Source organism: Schistocerca serialis, chromosome 7 (genome assembly GCF_023864345.2).
Source record: "Schistocerca serialis cubense isolate TAMUIC-IGC-003099 chromosome 7, iqSchSeri2.2, whole genome shotgun sequence".
In the NCBI taxonomy this organism is placed as follows: domain Eukaryota; kingdom Metazoa; phylum Arthropoda; class Insecta; order Orthoptera; family Acrididae; genus Schistocerca; species Schistocerca serialis.
In genome coordinates this window covers 624,325,103-624,348,482 of record NC_064644.1, presented here as the reverse complement: position 1 = coordinate 624,348,482, position 23,380 = coordinate 624,325,103, and positions in this window count along the sequence as shown.

Genomic DNA, 23,380 nt, shown 5'->3' with positions numbered 1-23,380 from the left:
AACTGTTAGGGGCACTAAGGTCTTTGCCTGGTTTCCAGAATGGAATTAATATCGCCTCCTTCAAATTCATGGGGTAGTGTCCATGAAACCAGGTCTGACTAAAACAACAAAGGAGCCATCCTTTCAGTTCAGAGCACAGATGACAAAGCCTGACATAGTGAATCTTATCACGTCCTGGAGCTGTGTCTCTGGCTACAGACAAAGCTAATTCCAGTTGCCAAATGGAGAACAGAAGGTTGTGGACTTCCTCATTACAAGACAAGAAATTGAATTTCCTAATCTCTGCAATCCTATGGAACACCTGTAAAGCAGGAGCTTGTCTGGATGACTTGGTGACAGTAAAAATGTTTTCAGCTAAAACCTGAGCCATGGCTTGTCATGTCTATCAACACCAAATTCCTTGACAAGCCTGTAAGGGGAAGTGTACTGTGCTTGCCTGAAATCCACTTTACTGAGTCCCAAACTTGCGCAGCAGAAGTGGACCAATTAATATACGTCGAGAATTCTTTCCAGGAAGACCTGTTCTTTTATCACTCACCTCCCATGTGCTCTCACGGATCTGTAGGCATGAAGGTTTCCTGTATTTGGATGGTGTTTGAAGTTCTGCAGAACTGTTCATTTGGCCCTGATTGCCAGTCTAGTCTTAATTCCACCAAGGCTCAGGCCATCATCTGAGGTGGCTACTAGACTGGGGGATGGACTCTGCAGCAGCTGAATGGATCTTTCAACTGATATGGGCCACTGTGTCCTGTGCACAGTCCTTTTATTCAAAAATAGCCTATCAACTATACTGCAACCCATTTGCCCTTTCTATCATCCATCTGCATGGTCTCCTGTCAGCCCCTGTCGGCAGAATGATCCACACTGGGAAGAGGACACTGGAATGTGAATCTGTAGCCACTTCCCACTGAACTCAGTCTGCAACAGCTGGGGAACAATAACAAAGGTCAGGGGCTGAAAAAAGACATTGGAGCTGTGGAAAAGTGCATCATCTGACCCAAGTTCAGAAAGCAGATATTCTCAGAACGGCTGAAAAAAAGACATTGGAGCTGTGGAAAAGTGCATCATCTGACCCAAGTTCAGAAAGCAGATATTCTCAGAACGGATGAACCGCTAGAGCATCTGACCCCTGCAGCAAGTGGTAGGTGAGCCCTACAACACAATATGTGCACTTAAGTCCCCCATGAGGAATGGGTGTGGGAGTGCCTGAAGAGCTCTGTCAGTATGTTTACAACCAAATCATCATTAGGTGGAAGGCACAAAGAACATGCTGTGATATTAAAGGGTGTGAGAACTTTCTCAGCAATTACTGCCATGGTCGTGGTAAGAGGGATAGGTGAGGAGGGGTAACTGTCATCAATGAAAACAGTCACTCCACCTTTAGCCCTACCTCCAGTGTCATCATCTTTCCTGTAGGGTTGGTAACCTCATAATGCTGATGTGTCTGACTTTAAAATGAGTATCTTGTCAGCAGATGCAGAAGTGTTTCTCCTGGACCAGGAGCTGTCATTCTTCCAAATGTGAGCGGTATCAATTTAAATAAACTGCAATGCAGAAGTTCATGTGGCAACCATTGTTTAGTGATGGTTGGTCTTTTCTTTCTCCTTCAGAGGTGATTTGCTGGTGAGATCAGGGGGAATGTTAGCTAGTTCTTAGCTCTCCAGATCCTGTCACTGGAAGGCCGTATCTTTCAAAGCTTAGTTCCCACCAGAGAGGGAGAAAGCTCACCAATCTGAAGGTTTAGCTACCACTTTCTTGGACTTTGAATTACTTTTCGAATGACGTTTTTCTTTACAGATGGGTTAGAAGTATGGCTTAGTTTGTTTCTGATGGTGGGTAGTGGTATGTGCCTTAGATGGTGACATCCACTGCTGATGGCTTTCGAAGACTTCAGTTTCAACTGGAGCATTTCCCCCACAGGTTCTCCAACAAGTTCATGAGCTCATACTTTAATCTGTGGTCTGAGATTGTGCAGAGGCATCACGCTCAGCAATTGGCGTCTTAAGGGCTCATGTGAAAGAAGTAGCAAGAACATGAGATTGCGTAGCTTTGAAAGCTTTTATAGCTTCACCATAGCTTGACATTCAACTCCTGAATTTTCCATTCCTTGTTGTAAAACCTCGCACTTCTTGCTCCACACTGGGTGATCCTAGGAGCAGTTCATATATTTTGCAAGAAGTATACAATAATTGCCTGTTTTGTGAGCTGAGCCTCAGCAATGGCCACATGTAGCACTCCCATTACATCCCATAGAGGTACAGTCAAATTCTTCCAATTTTTACCATCACTCTGGGTTAGGAACAAATGGACAAACCTCGAGACAGATATAGCATATTGGACCTGGTAACAACATCCTCACTAAAGTTAAGGCCTCTAGTGGGTATTCATCTAAGTCCTTATATCCCGGAAGCTTAGATACCTGGGTTGAATTAGCAGTTTCAACTAGAAGTGTTCCATTACATAGTTATTTGACTCTTTTTTGGGACCAAGCAATACCTTTCCATGCCTTGAGAATATGGAAAGGGAAGGCCTTCTCAAAGGTTCCTCCTGTTCTCCTGATTACAATGAAAGTGTTCATCATCATCATCATCAGTTATCTGCTATATTAGCAGGTCCTTTGCCTCTCCATTTTCTGCGATCCAATGCTTCCTTCTTAAGGCTGCTGTATGTTGTACCGTCCATCATGTCATCCAGTATCTGGAATCTCTTCCTTCCTCGCTTCCTTTTCCCTTCTACATAACCTTCTAAAACTGTTTTTATCAGTCCGTCATTCTTTCTTAATATATGCCCAATCCAATTTCTTTTTCTTCTCTTTATTACATCTAGTAACTGTTTTTTCTCTACCACTCTTCTCAGTACCTCTTTATTTTTTACTCTGTCCATCCAACTTATTCTTTCCATCTTCTGCCATGTCCAGATCTCAAAAGCCTCCAGCCTTTCTCTGTCTTTTTTCCTCATAGTCCATGTTTCAGTGCCATATAGAAGAACACTCCACACGAGACATTTTATGAGTCTCTTTCTGAGTTCTCTGTCCAGACCACTGCAGAAGATTCTCCTTTTCTTATAAACACCTGTTTTGCCATTGCTATCCTTGTTTTAATTTCTGTGGTGCACTTCCAGTCGGTGTCTATCCTGCTTCCAAGATACTTAAAATTTTTCACCTGTTCTAGTGTTTCTCCATTCAGCACAATTTTTATTTCCTTATTTCCTCCTATTGCCAATACTTTTGTTTTATTTGTGTTAATTTTTATTCCATATTTTTTTCCGTTAGTTGCAATGGTGTCCACCAAATCCTGTAATTCTTTTTCCCCTGTGTCTAGAAGGACCATGTCATCAGCAAATCTCAAGCACCCTACTCTTCTTCCTCCAATTTCTACTCCTTTGTCATCTAATGAGCATTGGTCAATCATATTTTCCAAGTACAGGTTGAAAAGAGTAGGTGAGAAACAGCATCCTTGTCTTACTCCTTTCCCTAGTCTGATCCAGTTTGTACTTTCTCCTCTCACTTTAACTGAAACTTTTTGATTAAGGTACAATGAGTTTATAAGTCTCCTGGTCCTCCAGTCCACTCTTTTCCCTCATAATAGTCGCCAGCGTGTCCCAAACCACATTGTCAAATTCCTTTTCTAAATCGATGAAGCACATATATAGGTCTCTTCCTTTTTCAATAAACCTTTCTCCCAAATTTCGTAGGAGCCCTATTGCATCTCTGGTGCCCGTATTCAATCTAAAGCCAAACTGCTCCTCACCGAGATTCTCCTCTATTACTTTTTCAAGTCTTTTATTAATTATTCTTAACATCACTTTGACTGCATGTGAAATGAGGCTGATTGTTCTGTGCTCACTGCATTCCTTGGTTCCTTGTTTTTTCAGTAATGGAATCATTATTGTTGTCAAAAAGTCCTCAGGCCATTCACCACTGTCATTTTATTACATAACCTCAATATTTCTCTTATTCCATTGTGGTTCAAACATTTTAGTATATCTCCCGGTATTGTATCTGTACCTACTGCTTTGCCATATTTCATTGCAGCAATGGCAGACTTTACTTCTTCCATTATGATGGTCGGTCCTTTCTCTTCATCACTTACACTGTTGTGTGATTCAAGTTCCAGAGTTTCTGGTTTGCTATTTGTGTCATATAGCTCTTTTATATATTCTTCCCATCTCTGGAGGACATCATCACGATCTTTGTACACTACCTCTTCGTCTTTACTCAAAATTTCCATAGTGGCACTTCCTGCTCTGTTTGGTTCCCATGTCATAGTCTTTACTCTGTTGTATAGTAAGTCATATCTTCCCTTCCTGTCCAGTTCTTCAATTTCATCACATTCCTCTTTTAGCCATTTTTTCCTAGCCAGCTCTGTTCCTCTTCGCAGTTCGTTATTTAACCTCCGGTATATCTTTCTTGCATCTTCAGTGTTCTTGCTTTTCAATTTTCTTCTCTCCTCCATCTTGGAAATCATTTCTCGTGTGACCCATGGTTTTTTTACCTTTTCCCTTTTACATATCCTATATTTTGCTGCCCTGCTTTAATGATTCCTTCTTTCAGCATATTCCAGTACTTGTTGGCATTATCAGGTGCTTCTTTGTCTCGTAATGTGTTTAGAAAGTTCCGAGACAGCATTTCTGCAATTTGTTCTTTGTTGGACCTTATCTTCTCTAAATCCCACTTCTTCACCATTGTCACCTTTTTCAGTTTTTTCATTCTTATTTCTATTTCTGCCATAAGTAAGTTGTGGTCACTATTAATATCTGCACCTGGTAATGTGTGCACCTTCTCGATTCCATTCCTGTATCTTTCATCTACCAGTATAAAATCGATTTGGTTTCTGTATTTATCCCCTGGTGATTTCCAAGTGTAGAGCCTCCTCTTATGGTTCTTGAACCATGTGTTTGTCACTATCAGCTGCCTTTCCCTGCAGAAGTCAATTAACCATTCACCTCTGTCATTTCTCTTTCCAAGACCATGACTGCCTACTACGTTTCCCTCTTTCCCTTCTCCCACAATGGCGTTCCAGTCTCCCAATACCATTTTGCAGCGTTTTTTATTTTTGTCCATTATTCTCTCTATTACATTGTACATTTCCTCTAAAATTTGGTCATCATGTTCTGAAGTTGACATATTCACCTGGACAATAAGTAAATCTTTTTGTGCTCCTTTCGGCCTTACACCAATAACCCGGTCATTTGCATAGTCTCGTTTTGATTTTTTGCCTCCTTTCAAGTTGCTGGAGTATAGACAGAGATATGCTGAATGAACATGTTTGACTGTCAAGAGAGCAATGCATATTACCTTCAATGACCACCATAGCATCATATTGTCAAATGACATTTAAAAAATCCAAAGTAATTCTGCTCATATGTAAAGGCTGTAAGTGGCACTGAAGTTCAGGTCCATTCCCTAGAGAATGAGACGGGATCTGAAACTCATGGTAGCAAAGCAAAAGCTGAAATGCTTAACTCCATTTTCAAAACCCAGGAGAATTGCCCCAATTTAGTCCTTGTACCATTGAAAAGATGAATTAAATGAACAGTACTTCAAGCCAGATGGAATCTGATGTGTTGGCAGAAGAGCCAACACCGTGTTGCTAGAGGAGGCCGAAATGCACGCGTTTAAGCTCATGCCGACTGGCGTGAGGTCTGGAGCAAGGTAAAGTAGTTGAGTCTAGTAAGAAAAGAATGTAGTTGCAGGAATACTTAACTTCAATCCATAATTGGATAACATTGCTCTTGTTGATACATTAATTACAATCTCAATATAAACTGGTAAAGGCACCTTGCTAGGTTGTAGCAAATGACGTAGCTGAAGGCTATGCTAACTATCATCTCGGCAAATAAGAGCATCGTTTGTCAGTATAGCATTGCTAGCAAAGTCATCTGTACAACTGGGTCGAGTGCTCAGAAGTCTCTAGACCTGCCGTGTGGCGGCGCTTGGTCTGCAATCACTGATAGTGGCGACACACGGGTCCGACGTATACAAACAGACCGCGGCCGATTTAAAGGCTACCACCTAGCAAGTGTAGTGTCTGGTGGCGACACCACAGAATCCCCATCATATTCTATACTGAATTTGCAGCTGAGTTAGCCCCTATTCTCACTACACTACCATATCTGCCCCGAGCAAAAAACCATGCCCACTAATTGGAGAATGGCACAGGTCACACCTGTCTATGAGAAGGGTAGTAGACGTGACCCACAGAACTACCATCCAACATCCTTGATGTTAATTTGATGTAGACTCTTAGAACATACTCTGACCTCAAACATGATAATGTACCTTGAACAGAAAGACCTCCTCGATGCCAACCAGCTCGGTTTTCGAAAACACTGATCATGTGTAAACCAACTCACACTTTGCCCACATGCCGTACTGAAAGCTTTGGATCAAGTCAATCATTTAGATGCCATGTTTCTTGATTTTCAAGAAGCATTTGATTCACCTATGCTTATTGTCAAAAGTATGATCATATGGGGTACAAAGTGAAATTTGTGACTGTATTGAGGCCTTTTTGGTAGGAATGGCACAACATGTTACCTTGGGTGGAGACTCATCAGATGTAGAAGTAACTTGGGGTGTGCCCCAGGGTAGTGTGTTGGGACCCTGGCTGTTCTTGCTGTATATTAATGACCTCACAGGCAACATTAATAGTAAAACCCGGCTTTTTCCATAAGATGCAGTTATCTATAATGAAGCACTATCTGAGAGAAGCTGCAGAAATATTCAGTCAGATCCTGACAAGTTTTCAACATGGTGCAGTGATTGACAAATTGCTCTAAATGTTCACAAATGTACAATTTTGCACTTTACAAAACGAGAAAACATGGTATTCTTGGATGACAATATCAATGAGTCACAACTAGAATCAGCCAACTTATACAAATACCTGCATGTAACACTTTGTTGGGGTATGAAATGGAATGATCAGAGGGTGAAGTAGGTGGTAGACTTCATTTTAATGGTAGAATACTGGAGATGTGCAATCACTCTACAAAACATACTGCTTACAAATCACTCGTGCAATCAATTCAAGAATACTGTTCAGGTGTGTGTGACTTATACCAGATGGGACTAACAGGGGATATTGAAAGTATACAGAGAACGGCAGCACAAATGGTCACAGGTTTGTTTAATTCATGAGGGAGTGTCAGAGATACTGAAGGAACTGAAATGGCAAACTTTTGAAGCAGACAAACTACCCTGAGATAGACTATTAACAAAGTTGCGAGAACCAGCTTTAAATGGTTACTCTAGGAATATACTACTAACATATATGTACTGTTCAAACAGGGATTGTGAGGATAAGATGACAATTATCACATGCTCAGAGGCATTCACACAATCTTTCTTCTCACATTCCATACATGGATGGAACAGGAAGATACCTTAATAATGGGTAAAATGGGGTGTACCCTCTGCCGTGCACCTCATAGTGGTTTGCAGAATATAGAAAGGGAAACATGACATCAAAACTGAGGGCTCAAAGTTAATGTGTAAGAGTGAAGCTCAACAGAGCTACCATCAATGGATGAATTCCCTATTGTTGGCACATTTAAGCACGTAATACGGAAGCTGCTGGAGCAGTTTCTCTGTACAATTTTAAGGCTTCTTCACATTTTGTCCAGGCAAATCACTATGGTGAGCAGGGCATAACTGGACTGAGGCAACCAGAGAACTAGGGGGTACACTGGCACCCACAACAAGGAAATAATTAAATAATGAAAATTTGAAATGCGCCTACAATATGCATCATATGTAAAGTGTGTACTGTAAAATCCACCTTCCTTCAGGAAATGTATGGCTGGCTTAGCTACTATCTCATCATCCCACATATTTTGGGTAGTGTGGTAGACAAGTTGATGGCTCATCTCACATCAACTAGCAGGGCAGATTCTACAGAAATATGAGTTGGCATAAGATGATCAGCACAGCTACATCAAGGGGTGTCCTCTATTAATAAGGAACCTGTGGGAAACTGTGTAGAGGTCACTATGCAGTCAACAGTAAAATTGCACCTTTCTGAGTGGCCAGGAGTGACATATCCCCTACCACAGCGGTCCCTTCAGTTATTCTCAGCTTGCTGAGGGTTGTTGTAGTCTGCCATTCATATCCTAGGCTTTCAAAATGTTATGTTGCAGCTGAGATCTTAGGTCTCTCTCTCTCTCTCTCTCCAGTACACATATTCAAGCTTGCCTCTTGCGGTTGCCTCTTTAGCCGATTTGTCAGTTCATTTCACAGAAAAACCACATTGCCCTGTGTCCAGATGAATGTTAGTACTCTGTAGCTGTGTAGGTCATCTACTAAGCCTTGGATGTTCACTTCTGAAATGTACACAGGGTGATATGTCCTTTGTAAGCAGTTCACGTAGTTCCTACAAACCAGTTGTCCTTTGTGGTGATTTTTTCAATAAACTGCAGAGCCTGGCCATGACCAACTCTCCAGTGTTTACACTGTATGCGTGAAGCAGAAAATACATTTTGCATATGAAAAAGCACAAACAAACCTGCCATTAACTTTCAGTCTGTCCATGTACATGCTCGTCGAATTAGGATAGTTGTGAGGAACTGAACACCAGTTACCTGAGGGTGGTGCATCTGCATTTTTCTTATGGCCACAAAAGAGATCCACTTGAATCATAAGGCTGGAGGCATATCGCAGAGATGCTGAGAAGGAATTACGTACACAGACAAGTGGGGCCCGGTCCGCGCATACTGTTTTCAATCGTATCTAAACTAGTCTAACCATTTTTGGAGGATTCAGAATGAGTATGAACAGGTATTTGTGAAACAGAGTTGACTAACATAGATGTTTAGGCATGTGGCAAATTTAGATTGAATTCTTCACCAATAGTTGCTGGCACTTGACTCTCAATTGTGGGATACCAATTTCCAGCAGTATTTTGCATGTGGGACTCTTCACAGAAAGCACCAGCTGCCAACTGCACACCATTGAAGTGGATAGGGTCTAACAAACTCAGTATTGATGTGGTATTGACTCACAAGCAACATCCATAGATCAGGTGGGATAAAACCAAAGCTCTGCAAAATTGTAGGAGAGCTGTGCTGTTGGGGCTCCAGGTAGTGCTGCTAAAAATCTGAGGGTATTGAGTTTCTGTGTGCAATTTGGAGAAATTACTAAAACACAAAATCATTCACCATACTGAAACATCTGAAGTTCAATCTTCATACAAAGTCAAATATTATGTGGACACAGTGAAGAATTACATACCACAGACAATGTCAAAACAATGAAAACTATAACTTTGGGGAAGTTTAAACCCTCTTGGGACAAAGTGATTCATAATGTATATAATGTGGGAACTGCTGTGTATCACAGTAAGTGAAACTAAAGATAAAAGTATCATTTATGGATGGCAGAGTTAGTGTTGGGCAAGGGACATCAAATATCCTTCTGACTTTCTCAAATGAAGTAAGATGAGGTATATCAGTTCATCATCATGTCTCAGTAGAAAATAATTTCAGTGATGATACAGTAGCAAGATAAGAGATGCGGTTTTGAAAACTTTGATGATGCACCAGTGGATGTTGAAGATAAAACTGATATGCCTGGGAAAAAATGTAGTACATTTTAAAACAGCTGATGTTCCATTGCTGGAAAATTTGTAATTTATTTGTGTGAAACATCTGATCACATGCATTGCATTTGGTAGTACAACAAACACAGCAGTATACAATCTATGTTATAAAAGGTACTGAAGTATACGCTAAATTATTTTACATAATAATATATTAAATTTTTGTATCTAAGGTAGGCTCTAGTAGCATTGCTCAGTGAGCTATGATTTTCAATGCATTTAGAATTTTTGAGTAGTTACCGTATTTACTCGAATCTAAGCTGCACTTTTTTCCGGTATTTGTAATCCAAAAAACCGCCTGCAGCTTAGAATCGAGTGCAAAGCAAGCAGAAGTTCTGAAAAATGTTGGTAGGTGCCACTACAACTAACTTCTGCTGTCTAATATATGTAGCCCTACACAGGCATGCTTTGTAGACACAAAGATAAATACTGGCGCCAAAACCTCTGCGTCAGTAAAAAAAAAAAAAAAAAACGAAAAAGGTGGAAGACGAGCTGCTTTTCTCCGCCCCGAGTTTCGACCACTGCATTTTCATACATTATCCAACAAAGTAAATACAAATTCCGTATTGTTCATCTTCGAATGTAGCAGAATTTCAATGTACTACGAAAATCCGACTAGCAAGGCTGTTTAGGATGTTTGTTAACATGGCAAACTCTATGTTCTGAGTTTTTTCCTACCTGTGAGAAGAGATGGTTGCTAATAGGAACCTGATGAAATGTGAATCACATGCAGTATTCTCTTCACCATAAGAATAATACGAATATAAACATTTTGCCATGTATTCTTTCACGTTTGCTGCTATCTCATTTAAATCCTGTCTGCCTAATAAACTACGAAACTAGAGTGAGACAACAGCAAACGCGGAAGAATATACCATCGTGTCATGTTTATATTCGTATTATTCTTATGCCTAATAGTGATACAGTCAGAAATGAAGCACGCCTACTGACTAGATTTTTAACTCTAAGATGACTAATTTCTGTGCATAATTTGATGTACTAAAGAAGCGGCCGCAAAGATTTTCAAACGGAGAAAAATTTTCGCCTAACTCTCGTACAGAACATGTTCTATCATACACAGTCTATTATTTGGTTCTTGTTGATCATTATCAAAGAAAGCAGCACTGTATGTAACAACAAATAGCAGTCTCTTGCCATTGTTTCGCTAATGAGACGATTCCTCTTTTTAAAAAAGCGGCGGTAGCGCGCACAAAAGCAAGCCGTGCCGCGAGCGGCGACAGGCCATAAACACGCACTATCAGAATGCGACAAACAATGCATGACACAGTACAGTAATGCATTTTTTGCTTAGAGTGATGTGAACACCTATAACAAAGAAAACAGAACTTATCAGATCAAAGCAAAATAAGCAATCGATTCAAACCAGACGGAGCACGTGAAAAAGGAAGGGTACTCGTATAAATACGGACGGAGCGCCTGACGCATAGCAATGGCTACCTGGTAAAGCTTAACTGCTTGGCCTAAAACTTTTCTCTCCCCTTCAATTTCGAGTCCCAAATTACAGGTGCGGCTTAGATTCGGGAATTTTTTTTTTCCTTGATTTCGAGTCTCATTTTTCACGTGCGGCTTAGATACGAGTGCGGCTTAGATTCGAGTAAATACGGGCATTGAAATATTTTGCTCCTTTAGTGTATGGACCATTTGCAATTCTTTTTCAGTCTTTGTCTGCCACATGGTAATATTCTACTCGTACTGAGTTTTGTCCATGACTTTCTGTTTTATTTCTTGTCTTTTACAGCCAGTACTATTGCTTCAAATACAAACATAGAACAGACAGTCATTATTTTAAAATCAATTAATTCCCTGAAAGATGTTCTTTCATCTTTCTTACCTAATATTCTCAAAGCTCATTTGCGCAGCTTAAAAACTCTGCCCAAATGAGGTATTGAAGCCCCAACCAATAATACTGAAGCATTTGGAAGAAAGCGCTGCATTAAACTGAAATGCATTAGGCCTACCCTCATTGTTGGGTGTTGACATATGGAGTTATTCTTCTTGAAACATGTAAGCTGGATATTAGTCTAACAAACACACATTGCCAACTTCTTGTGTCCATAACCGTTTTCTGTCTACACATATACCTACAAACTTACACTCACTGAAGATTTTCCCTAACACATTATATCTTGACAATTGGTACAATTTTGCAAGTACCCAACATTGAAGGAAATTATACTTCTTTTTTGTAAATTGACTTATAATTTTATTTCCTAACTGTGACTTTGCCATATCAATAAAATTTTTTACCTTCATGACAAGATTAAACACACAATTTCCCCAATAAATTCTGAACCGTCATCTGCATACATTGTAATGAAGATACCAGTTTTGAATTTATTTGGGAATTCACTGGCATATCTTACACAAAGGAGGACATCAATTATCAATCCCTCATGATCACAGAATTTAATATTCCTGGCCCTTGATGTGTAGCTTTTTAATGTTTCTTCATTATTGTGTGGGATTTTGGTACACTGTCTTCTGTTTTCTAATATGATGAATTAAGGTGCAAAAGTTTTCCACTGATGCCATCTCTGGCCAGTTTTGACCAGAGTACCTCTTTATCAACCCTATCAAAAGTCTGTGATAGATCTAGGAAAACCCAAGCTCCTTGCATGCCTTCATTGATTTTCTCAAGAAATTTCAGCATAAATTGTAGTGCTGCTGTCATGGTCCTGCGACCACTTGCAAAGTTCTGCTGAAAATCTCTCAGGTGTTTGTGCATATTATACTACTCTAACACATTTAAGAATGATTTTGTTGATTGACTTACTAAAAACAGAAGTTGAAGTGAGTGGTCTAACTGTTTATCACCTTTTCTGTAGGGAGGTTTAATGATGGGTGATTTTAGTCTATCACAGACCACTCCTCCTTTTAAGATGCTATTTACTAGAGCCATCAAATGATATGCTAGATTATATTGGCACTGTGTAAGTAAAAATGGAGAAATTTCATCCCAGCCAGCAGATTTTATGTTTTTACATTCTCTGATGAGCTGCAAAGTGTGCTCGAATTAAAGTTCAGGGAGTTGATCAGGTTTAGATTAGATTAGATTAATACTAGTTCCATGAATCACGAATACAATATTTCATAATGATTTTCCAACACATGAAATAATTAAGTTAATATAACAACTTATATATTTTTTAAAATTTTTTTATATTTTTTTTTTACTTTTTTCTTAATTTGTATCTAAAAATTCCTCTATGAAGTAGAAGGAGTTGTGTTTCAGAAATTCTTTTAATTTCTTCTTAAATACTTGTTGGTTATCTGTCAGACTTTTGATACTATTTGGTAAGTGACCAAAGACTTTAGTGGCAGTATAATTCACCCCTTTCTGTGCCGAAGTTAGATTTAATCTTGAATAGTGAAGATCATCCTTTCTCCTAGTATTGTAGTTATGCACACTGCTATTACTTTTGAATTGTGTTTGGTTGTTAATAACAAATTTCATAAGAGTATATATACTGAGAAGCTACTGTGAATATCCCTAGATCCTTAAATAAATGTCTGCAGGATGATCTTGGGTGGACTCCAGCTATTATTCTGATTACAAGCTTTGGTGCAATAAATACTTTATTCCTCAGTGATGAATTACCCCAAAATATGATGCCATATTCAAGCAATAAGTGAAAATAGGTGTAGTAAGCTAATTTACTAAGATGTTTATCACCAAAATTTGAAATGACCCTTATTGCACAAGTAGCTGAACTCAAACGTTTCAGCAGATCATCAATGTGTTTCTTCCAATTAAATCTCTCATCAATGGACACACCTAAAAATTTTGAATAGTCTACCTTACCTATATGCTTCTGATTATGGTCTATATTTATTAATGGCATCATACCATTTACTGTACGGAACTGTATGTACTGTGTCTTATCAAAATTCAGTGAGAGTCCGTTTACAAGGAAACACTTAGTAATTTTCTGACAGACATTATTGACAATTTCATCAGTTAATTCTTGTTTGTCAAGTGTGATTACTATACTTGTATCATCAGCAAAGAGAACTAACTTTGAGTTGACCTCAGTCGAGGCCCATGAGAAAGACAGGCCGCGGCACAGAAATCACTAATGTAGGGCTGAGTGCCCTCACTCACTCAACTCAGCAGACAAACTGTATTTTTAGACGTGTTAGCTCTCAACTGGGTGTATGTGTACTAACGAGAATTGCATTTTCTACTGGAATCTGCTATTGTGAGGTCTCACTTATTACTCATCATACAGTGAAATTGAAGATCAATTCTCATCATAAACAGCAAAACGGTTTGTTTATAGCATTTAGTCTCATCTGATGAACAGTCCTCATTTCATACAGGATGTAGAGCCTCATGCAACAGATAATAATTTAGGCATGATTTTAATTTTATTATATCACATTACAGCCATAACAAATTATCAGTAACCTTGTGGACTTACTATCATAGTAGGACTAGTAACAGTAAGACTTCATAGTAGTTACTTCCAGTAGAAGATGCAATTCTTGTTTATACATACACGTCTAGTTACTAGTTAATAGGTATATAAATGCAGTTTGTGTGCCAAGTTGAGCGAGCTCGGCCTACCTTCGGGATGTACGTGCCATGGCCTCTTTCTCGTGGGCCTCGCCTTGGTGTGATTTCCAACATTTACTTTATCTGTAGTACAGAAGTCAGATTCTGCAATGTGTATGAAGTAGTCATTAAAAATATTACTTAGCCCCTCTCTATTGGTGACAATATTGTTATTAAATATCTGTTATTAGATTCTAAAGGTGGCAGGGGTAAAGTACAGGGAGCAAAAGGCTATTTACAATCTGTACAGAAACCACGTGGCAGTTATGAGAGTTGAGAGGCACGTAAAGGAAGCAGTGGTTGGGAAGGGAGTGAGACAGGGTTGTAGCCTCTCCTCAATGTTATTAAATCTATATATATATTGATCAAGCAGTAAAGGAAACTAAAGAAAACTAAAAAAAAAAAAAGAGTAGGTATTAAAATCTGTGGAGAAGAAATAAAAACTATGAGGTTCAATGATGACATTGTAATTCTGTCAGAGACAGCCAAGGACTTGGAAGAGCAGTTGAACAGAATGGACAGTGTCATGAAAGGAGGGTATAAGATGAACATCAACAAAAGCAAATCGAGGATAATGGAATGTAGTCGAATTAAATCGGGTGATGCTGAGGGAATTAGATTAGGAAATGAGACACTTAAAGTAGTAAAGGAGTTTTGCTATTTGGGGAGCAAAATAACTGATGATGGTCAAAGTAGAGAGGATACAAAATGTAGACTGGCAATGGCAAGGAAAGTGTTTCTGAAAAAGAGAAATTTGTTAACATTGAGTATAGATTTAAGTGTCAGGAAGTCATTTGTGAAAGTATTTATGTGGAGTGTAGCCATGTATGGAAGTGAAACATGGACGGTAAATAGTTTGGACAAGAAGAGAATAGAAGCTTTCGAAATGTGGTGCTACAGAAGAATGCTGAAGATTAGATGGGTAGATCACATAACTAATGAGGAGGTATTGAATAGAATTGGGGAGAAGAGGAGCTTGTGGCACAACTTTACTAGAAGAAGGGATCGGTTGGTAGGACATGTTCTGAGGCATCAAGGCATCACAAATTTAGTATTGGAGGGCAGCATGGAGGGTAAAAATCGTAGAGGGAGACCAAGAGATGAATACACTAAGCAGATTCAGAAGGATGTAAGCTGCTGGAGTACATACTGGGAGATGAAGCAGCTTGCACAGGACAGAGTAGCGTGGAGAGCTGCATCAAACCAGTCTCATGACTGAAGACCACAACAACAAACAACCACATCATCCAACAGTTGTGATGTTACACATTTTGACTTTCTAGCATCATCAGAGATAAATTTGTGCAGTGAGGGAGGAAACACTTATGACTGGATCAGTGGTACTTGAGCTTAGTATCATTGAAGATGATATTAATTCTTTGAAGATAAAAAGTTTGATGACACTGGCATTGTCAGTAGTGCAGTGCCACAATGTGAATTTTGAGTGGATATCCAGATCAGTCATAATGTTACAACACTGAATTACAGAGTCAAAATGTTTCCACTGTTAACACACAAAGCATTTTTGTGTCAAACTTTACAATTGAATTGTGTTCGTTGTTATATTAAGTATCTTCCATGAGCTACATCTGTAAATAATGAGAGTTGATATTAAAAGCATAAATTTTTAGTAAGAACAATATTAATTTGTCAACTGTTTGCTGGCCTTCATCATCCATAGTTCATGTTCCCTTTTCTCACACAATATACTGTGACATTTAAAACGAGCAATGCTTTCTAAATATCATGCTGATTTGTGGACATAAGCTTCTCAGTCTCAAGAAAGTTCATGATATTTGAATTGAGAATGTGTTCATGAATTCTGCATCAAACTGATAGGGATATTAGTCTGTAATTTCGTGGATCCATTCTTTCACCCTGTATATATAAAAGAGTCACCAGTGCTGTTTGCCAGTCACTTGGGACTTTGAACTAAGCGAAAAATTCATGACAAATCAAAGCTAAGCTAAGCAAAGTGCCAATTCCATAATATACTCTTTGTAAAACCAAATTGGGATTCAACCTCGACCTGATGACTTCTTTGTTTTCAACCCTTTCAGTTGTTTCTCTACACTTGGGGTGCTTACTACTATGTTATCCATATGGGACATTGTGTGATGATCAAGCAATGGTGTGTTTGTACAATTCTACTGCATGAATGCTTTCTTCAACACAAAATTCACAATTTCAGCTTTTATTTTGCTATCTTACTCTGCCACACCGAACTGGTCAATGAATGACTGCAAAGAAGCTTTAACCCTAGACACTGATTTTACATAGAACCAGTATTTTCTTAGATCCCCTGACATCTTTTTTGCTACAATGTGACTGTGGTAGTAGTTGCACACTTCACACACACATCTTTTCATAGACACATGAATCTTTCGACTAATCTTTGCTTCAGTATTTTCCTGATTTCGTTATTAAAGCCCAGTAGGTCTTTCCCAAACTTAATTCACTTAATAGGCACCTATTTCTCCAGATCACAACTAGCATTCTGTTTAAACTTCGCCTGTAATACCTCTACAACCATCATAAGGGAAATAAGCAATGTCAATTCATTGCCAAGTGATATACTAACAGCTGCTTACCTGCCATTTCTCCACTGGCCTTCTTGACTGTTTTACACACTGCTTCATGGGTCACAACAAACAAAATCAGTGATTTAAAAGAAATCTCTGAACGTAACTGGGCAACCTGCCATTACTGTTGCATTTTTTCTCTCTTACTGTACACTTCCCTGTCACCTCAAAATCAGCAGTATTAGTATCAGAATTTTGGTGTTAAAAAAACATTTAATATGAAAGAATAACTGAAGTTAAGCAGAAACAGTTTTGGGGACTGGACAATGATAACTGCAGTTGAGTGAAAAATTAGTTACCAGTACATGGTTAATTTGTTAAAAAGCAATTTTCCAGTATTTTCTAGTGTAAAAGATAATGTTCATCTGAGATAAAAGTTTCTAATGTGATAAATATTGACCAAAGGACTTCTTTTAGTAGATAGTGCCATTCATGGAAGTATTGCTGAGTGTGTACACACAGATTTCATTGATGGAAGTAAAAGTAAATACAGTGAAAATGCAATTTAAAACAACTGAGCATTTGCAGCATCTGTGGAATATTACAAACAGTAGTAACTTGGCAATAACAACATTCTTCTGAGGTGCAACATTTTCCTTTGGCATTCTATATTAATGAAGAATAGACAGGAAGAATTACCACAAAACTGGAAAACTTTGCCAGGGTTACTTTCTTCTTAAAACAGAAGAAATAATGATTATTTGAAGAACTCTGTTGTTGAGGATACTGTTTCAGGTGGTGCCCAAATCAAAGGCTATGGGGCTCACATGCTGACTGAGAAATCATGGTCCATAGAGAGTGGGCTACAGGTTGACTGACACTCTGCCTGAGGACAGCTGGAATTGAGATCTTGGGAGAAATAGTGGTCAAATCTACCATTGAACATCAAACAGTATAAAATCCCTACATGAGACTTGTTCAGATTTGCTTCAGGTAACAACATGCACAATAAAATTACTGTAATTCATTAATTGACTAATATCAGGTAGGTACAAATATCCTGATATTTAACATGCTCTCTTGATTTATTTTTCCTTAAACAACAGTTAATTTTTTATGAAACTGGGATACTGTTTGTGAGTGTCTGCTGTGTAGGGAAGTTCCAGACAGAGAACCCACAAGGACCTATTGTGGTGTCTCTCCTCGGGTCAGACACAATAGAATAACTTGTCAATGTATGAGCCAGGGTGAGGAGTGTTCTCTCACTGTAAGATAAAATCAAGAGCAAACCCAGTGTGGACATTCCAATCTGCATAAAGTGATAACATATTTTCCACAAAGGTTGGTAGTGGTTTTTGCATCCATTCTCAAACTATAAGGGGCAGTAGAAGTTTAGCAATCCCTATCCCAAGCCTTCAGAATTACAAGCTTCCTTGTTTCTTATGTCAGTACCAACTATTCTGACATCTATTAATTCACTCTTACCCATTTCCTCAGTAAGTTGGTCAGTGAACTCATTCCTGGTATACTGATGTGTCTCAGTCATCATTCGATAACATATTAGCAAAGCCAGCCCTTAATTATTTCCCAAGCAATTACCAGGTTTGCCAAAAGTATTGTTTCTATAATTATTTCTGTTAATTTCATTATTTAAAAAATAATTTGGCCTGACCTTTCTGGTAGAAGAAATTGTTAAAAAAGGTGGAATTTTTGAATAGACTCAGTTAATTGAATGAGTTAGGTTTTAATTGTCATTTCTGTAACAAACATCAAACTAAGTATACTTATAGTATCTATTATTGTGAGGATATATAAAGACCCGATTTTTAGTCCCGAGACAATCAGACCATGGCCGATTTTTAAACGAGACACTTATATTGGTTAGATTAACAACAATGCATTATCTTAACCATGAAATTAGTGCAACACAAATAGGCATATGTTAAAATAATGACATTGTCTGTTCAATTGTGTCACACATACCATATTATTCTGCATGAACTGTGTGGTTGGGTTTTTACTGCTCATAGATGTTCAGTGGTGAACTATTGTAGCAGTATGCTGATGTCTGCCTGCAAACTATTAATGAAGCTTATCAAAAGTTAACCAATAGCAAACTGGACATATGAACTGTGTAATATTAGGGGGTTGTGAACAGTGCACTGTGAAAGGCAACTGTAGGCTACGTCATTTACAGTACTCAATGTTGAACTTTCATCCCCAATTTCTCAGCCAGTATAACAACGCAATACTTTGACTCCAAGAACTATCAAAGAAGAAATAAAGCAGGCAAACGTCACATTGGGGTAGTGCTGGCAAATAACTTTGAGGTAGCACAATGAGCCACACCAAGACAGGAACTTCTAATTGTCATTGGTTCCATTGGCTCCACAGTAAATGTGCTGCATACATTTGGCAGGGACTGTAGTTTGTAGTTACCAGTGTACAAAAACACATATTGAACACCACTATTAGTTCAGAAGGTGGGTGGTGTATGTAGAAAGGAAATTAATTGATGACATAAATTGTGACTTACCAGAAATAATGCAGTTCTGCAGGGGGACATTTAGTCTCAGATGAAAAAAATAGTTAGAGAAATGGATATCAGCACACAAAATGAAGGTCTATTGTCATCGCTTGGAGCTCCATGCACATGAAAACTGAGTGCCCTGAAAGGAAAACAGGAATGATTGTGGGGGTAACCATATGCTACTGACAAAACTCACCATTACTGCTTCTTTTTCTCCTAATTCTTCTTTTTCTTCTTCCTCTCCTCTCTCACCACCAGTCTCCTCTCTGACTGGTTGTTGGGCTCCTGATCATCGGGGAAAAAAACTGATCAATTTTGAGATACTGTCAAAATTTAGGCAAAAATACATGACAAATGAAAGACAAACTAAGTATGTCTCATCATGGAATAAAATGGCACTAATTGAACAGCAGAAAACCCAAGTTGGAATATTAACAATATTCTGAAGAAGATGGATTGCTATCCACCATAAAGATGACTTGCTGAGCTGCAGACAGGCACAATGAAAAGACTTTCTTGTGTCCACCTGAATGAATATAAGCGTGTGTGTGTGTGTGTGTGTGTGTGTGTGTGTGTGTGTGTGTGTGTGTGTGTGTGTGTGTGTGTGTGTGTGTGTGTGTCAAACATGATCCATTCTAAGAGTCGCCAAGTACAGTTTCTTTGGGATTTTGCATGCCTCAGTGGTATCAGGCAGCCGTACCATAGATGCAACCACGAAGGAGTATTTGCTCAGAGATTAGACGAAAGTGTGGTTGCTGAAGGGGAGTGTAGCACTCTTTTTGGTATTTGAAGGTGCAACAGTCTGGGCAAGTGACTGTTCTGGCCTTGTGACACCAACTTACATGGCCTTGCAGTACTGGTACAGCGAACAGCGTCATGCAAGAGGAAACTACAGCCATAATTTGTCCTTAGGCCATGCAACTTTACTCTACAGTTAAACGATGGCATCTTCTTGAGTAAAACATCCCACACATGTAAATGATCCCCCATGTGGATTTCTAAGTAGGGACTGCTCTGGAGAATGTTGCCAGGAGAAACACAACTGATATTCTACATGTTGGAGGATGGTAAATTGTGTCCCTAAGCTGGGAGGGATGCCTGAAAATTTAAGGAAGTACATGTATAGCTTAAAGTTAGAATATAATGGGAATGATTGAAGTTCAGTGGCGAGAGGAACAGGACTTCTAGCCAGATGAATACAGGGCTGGAAATATAAATCAAATAAAGTAATGTAGGAGTAGATGTAATAATGAATAAGAAAACAACAAACAACAATTCAAGCAAGCCACTATGAACAACATTGTTAACAGATTACTGTAGACAAGATACATGAAGCCAAAACCCATTGCTGTATCTGAAGCTTACAATCCCACTAGCTCTGCAGATGGAGCAATTGAAGAAATGTGTGGTGAAACAAACGAACTTATTTGGTCAGTTAAGTGATACAGAAATTTAATTGTGATGGTGGATGGGAATACAACAGTAGGAAAAATAGAAGGAAAATGTGAACTAGGGAAAGAAATGAAAGAGGAAGCTGCCTGGTAGATTGTTGCACAGACCACAATTCAATCATCACTAAAACTTGGTTTAAGAATCATGAAAGAAGGTTACAGACACTGAAGAGTTGCAGACACCAGCAGGTTAGCAGATTGATTATATAATTTTGAGAGAGAGAGTGAATTATGGTCCAGATTTTAAGATATATCAAGGTGCACATGCAGATTGACCAGAATATACTGATTATATACCGCAGATTGTAACTGAAGAAATGGCAAAAAAGTAGGAAATTATGGAGATGGTATGTGAATAAGCTGAAAGAGCCAGAGGTCATTGTAAGTTATGGACGGAGCATTAGGCAATTACTGACTAGGACAGAGGAAAGGAACACAATAGGACAGGGGAAAGGAACACAGAACAGGTGTGGACAAACAGTGGCCCACTAGTGGTTTTTGTCTGGCCTCCCAAGGCAGAATTTTTTGCAACAATTTATAACTTTTCTGAACTGCAAAGTGGGCTACTGCATGCCATCATTTTAAAAGGTGTGACCTTCTTCTAACCTCTGCCTACATAAGAATGGCTCCAAGCCAAAGTTATTGCCCATCCCTGCAGCAGCAGACCAAATGAATATGGGATATGAAATGGTGAAGGCAGCAGAAGATCAGTTATGTAACAAGACAAGGCTTAGTAGAAATCTTTGGACAACAGAAGAGAACAGAATTTAATTGATAAAAGAAAGGAAATATAAAAATGCAGCAAATGAAGCATATAAAAGTGAACACAAACATCTACAAAGGAGTGACAGGCAGTATAAAATTGCTAAGCAGGAAAGGCTAGAGTTCAAATTTAAGGATTTAGAAGCATATATCACAAGGTGAGAGATAAGCACTGCCAACAGGAAAATTTAAGAGGTCTTTGGAGGTAACATTAGCAGCTGTATGAATATCAAGAACTGAGGTAGACAGAAACTACTAAATAAAGAAGGTAATACTGCAAGGAGTATAATAGAGGGTCTATACATAGGAGGTGAAGCTGTAAGCAACTTTATGGAAACAGTAGACAGAAGATGGTATGGGAGATATGATACAGCAGGAGGAATTTGACAGAGCAATGAAGGACCCGGGTCAAACCAAGGTCCCTGGAGTACACAACATCCAATCAGAATTACTGATAGCCTTGGGAGAGCAGACTTGACAAAATAGAACTATTCCATCTGATGAGCAAGGTGTACGAGACAGGTGAAATACCCTGAGACTACAAGAAGAGTGCAATGATTCTATTTTCAAAGAAAGCAGGTACTGACAAGTGAGAGTATTTCATGGCTGCAAAATACTAACACTAATTCTTAGCAGAAGAATGGAAAAGCTGTTTGAATCCAACCTCAGGGAAGGTCTGTTTGAGTTACAAAAAACAACACAAATGACACAGGGCAATAAATGCTAAAGGAAAACACGCAAAGAAAGAGATGAAACAAATGATGAGAAGGTTGGGAAATTGAAGAACATGAGGGATGTTGTAGAAGGTGACAGCAGGTGGAATCTCTAAGGTGCTAGACATGATGATGCCCCAGCCCTGCTGCCAACCCATCCCTGTCCTCACACCACAGTATGACTGTGACAACACCAGTGGAAGAAGACATGTGGAAAGGTGAAACAAAATGGCACAAAGAACCAGACAACGTGTAGGGGAAAGGGGAGGGAGGAGGGCAGGAATCCAGCCCATCCTCACAGCTTTACTGGAGACGAGATACTGGCGGAAGTAAAGCTGTGAGAACGGGGTGTCAGTCATGCTTGCATAGCTCAGATGGTAGAGCACCTTTCAGTGAAAGGCAAAGGTCCTGAGTTCGAGTCTTGATCCAGCGCAGTTTTAATCTGTCAGGAAGTTTCAATAAAGGTATTATTTTTGCTAGTTTTTGGAGCCAGTGGCTCCTCCTCCTGGCAGAAGTGTTCAAGGGGAAGGATGTGTTGTGAAGGATAAGGACTAGAGAGAGATTTCGGAAAAAGACGCAGAGTTCAGAAAAGTCAGCCTGAACCCCAGATAATGGGAGGCTTACCAGACAGAATGAGAAGGAAAGCCTCTTTCCTTCTCATGCCATCTGGTCATTGATCATGGGAACTAAAAGAAGGTCATTTCTTCAGGTGCCACTTCTCAGTATCCTCCCACAGTGAAACGAACAGCAGTCTATCAATGATGGTGTCATCATGATTCATGGAGGTTGTGTAATACACCATAGTGCACTCAGCAGCATTTGCCACTATTTCGATTCCTTTTTATTTTGTCTATAACCCTTCATTGAAGGTACCATAGAAAGTTTACTAACATTGTTTTTAAATCAATGCTGAATTATATAAAACACTTTTTATTCCATTTAAAATTGTGTTTTTGGAAAAAATGTTAATCATGATGAAAATTATGACATATGTAAGTCCTTAAAATAGCACAAAACTACCACAAAAAACTATATGGCATTACCTTCATTTTGAACTGTGTTTGAGAATTGTACTTTGAATGGATTACAAGATAAGTCTTAGAATCAGGCAGTTTTTCAATTATAGCAACTGTGAATCTTAAACAGACTGGAAGTCCTTTCTTATCACAGTTGTGCATTTGTGGGAGATATTAATGCATGTCCACATTAGGCAACATAAAAATGAACTCC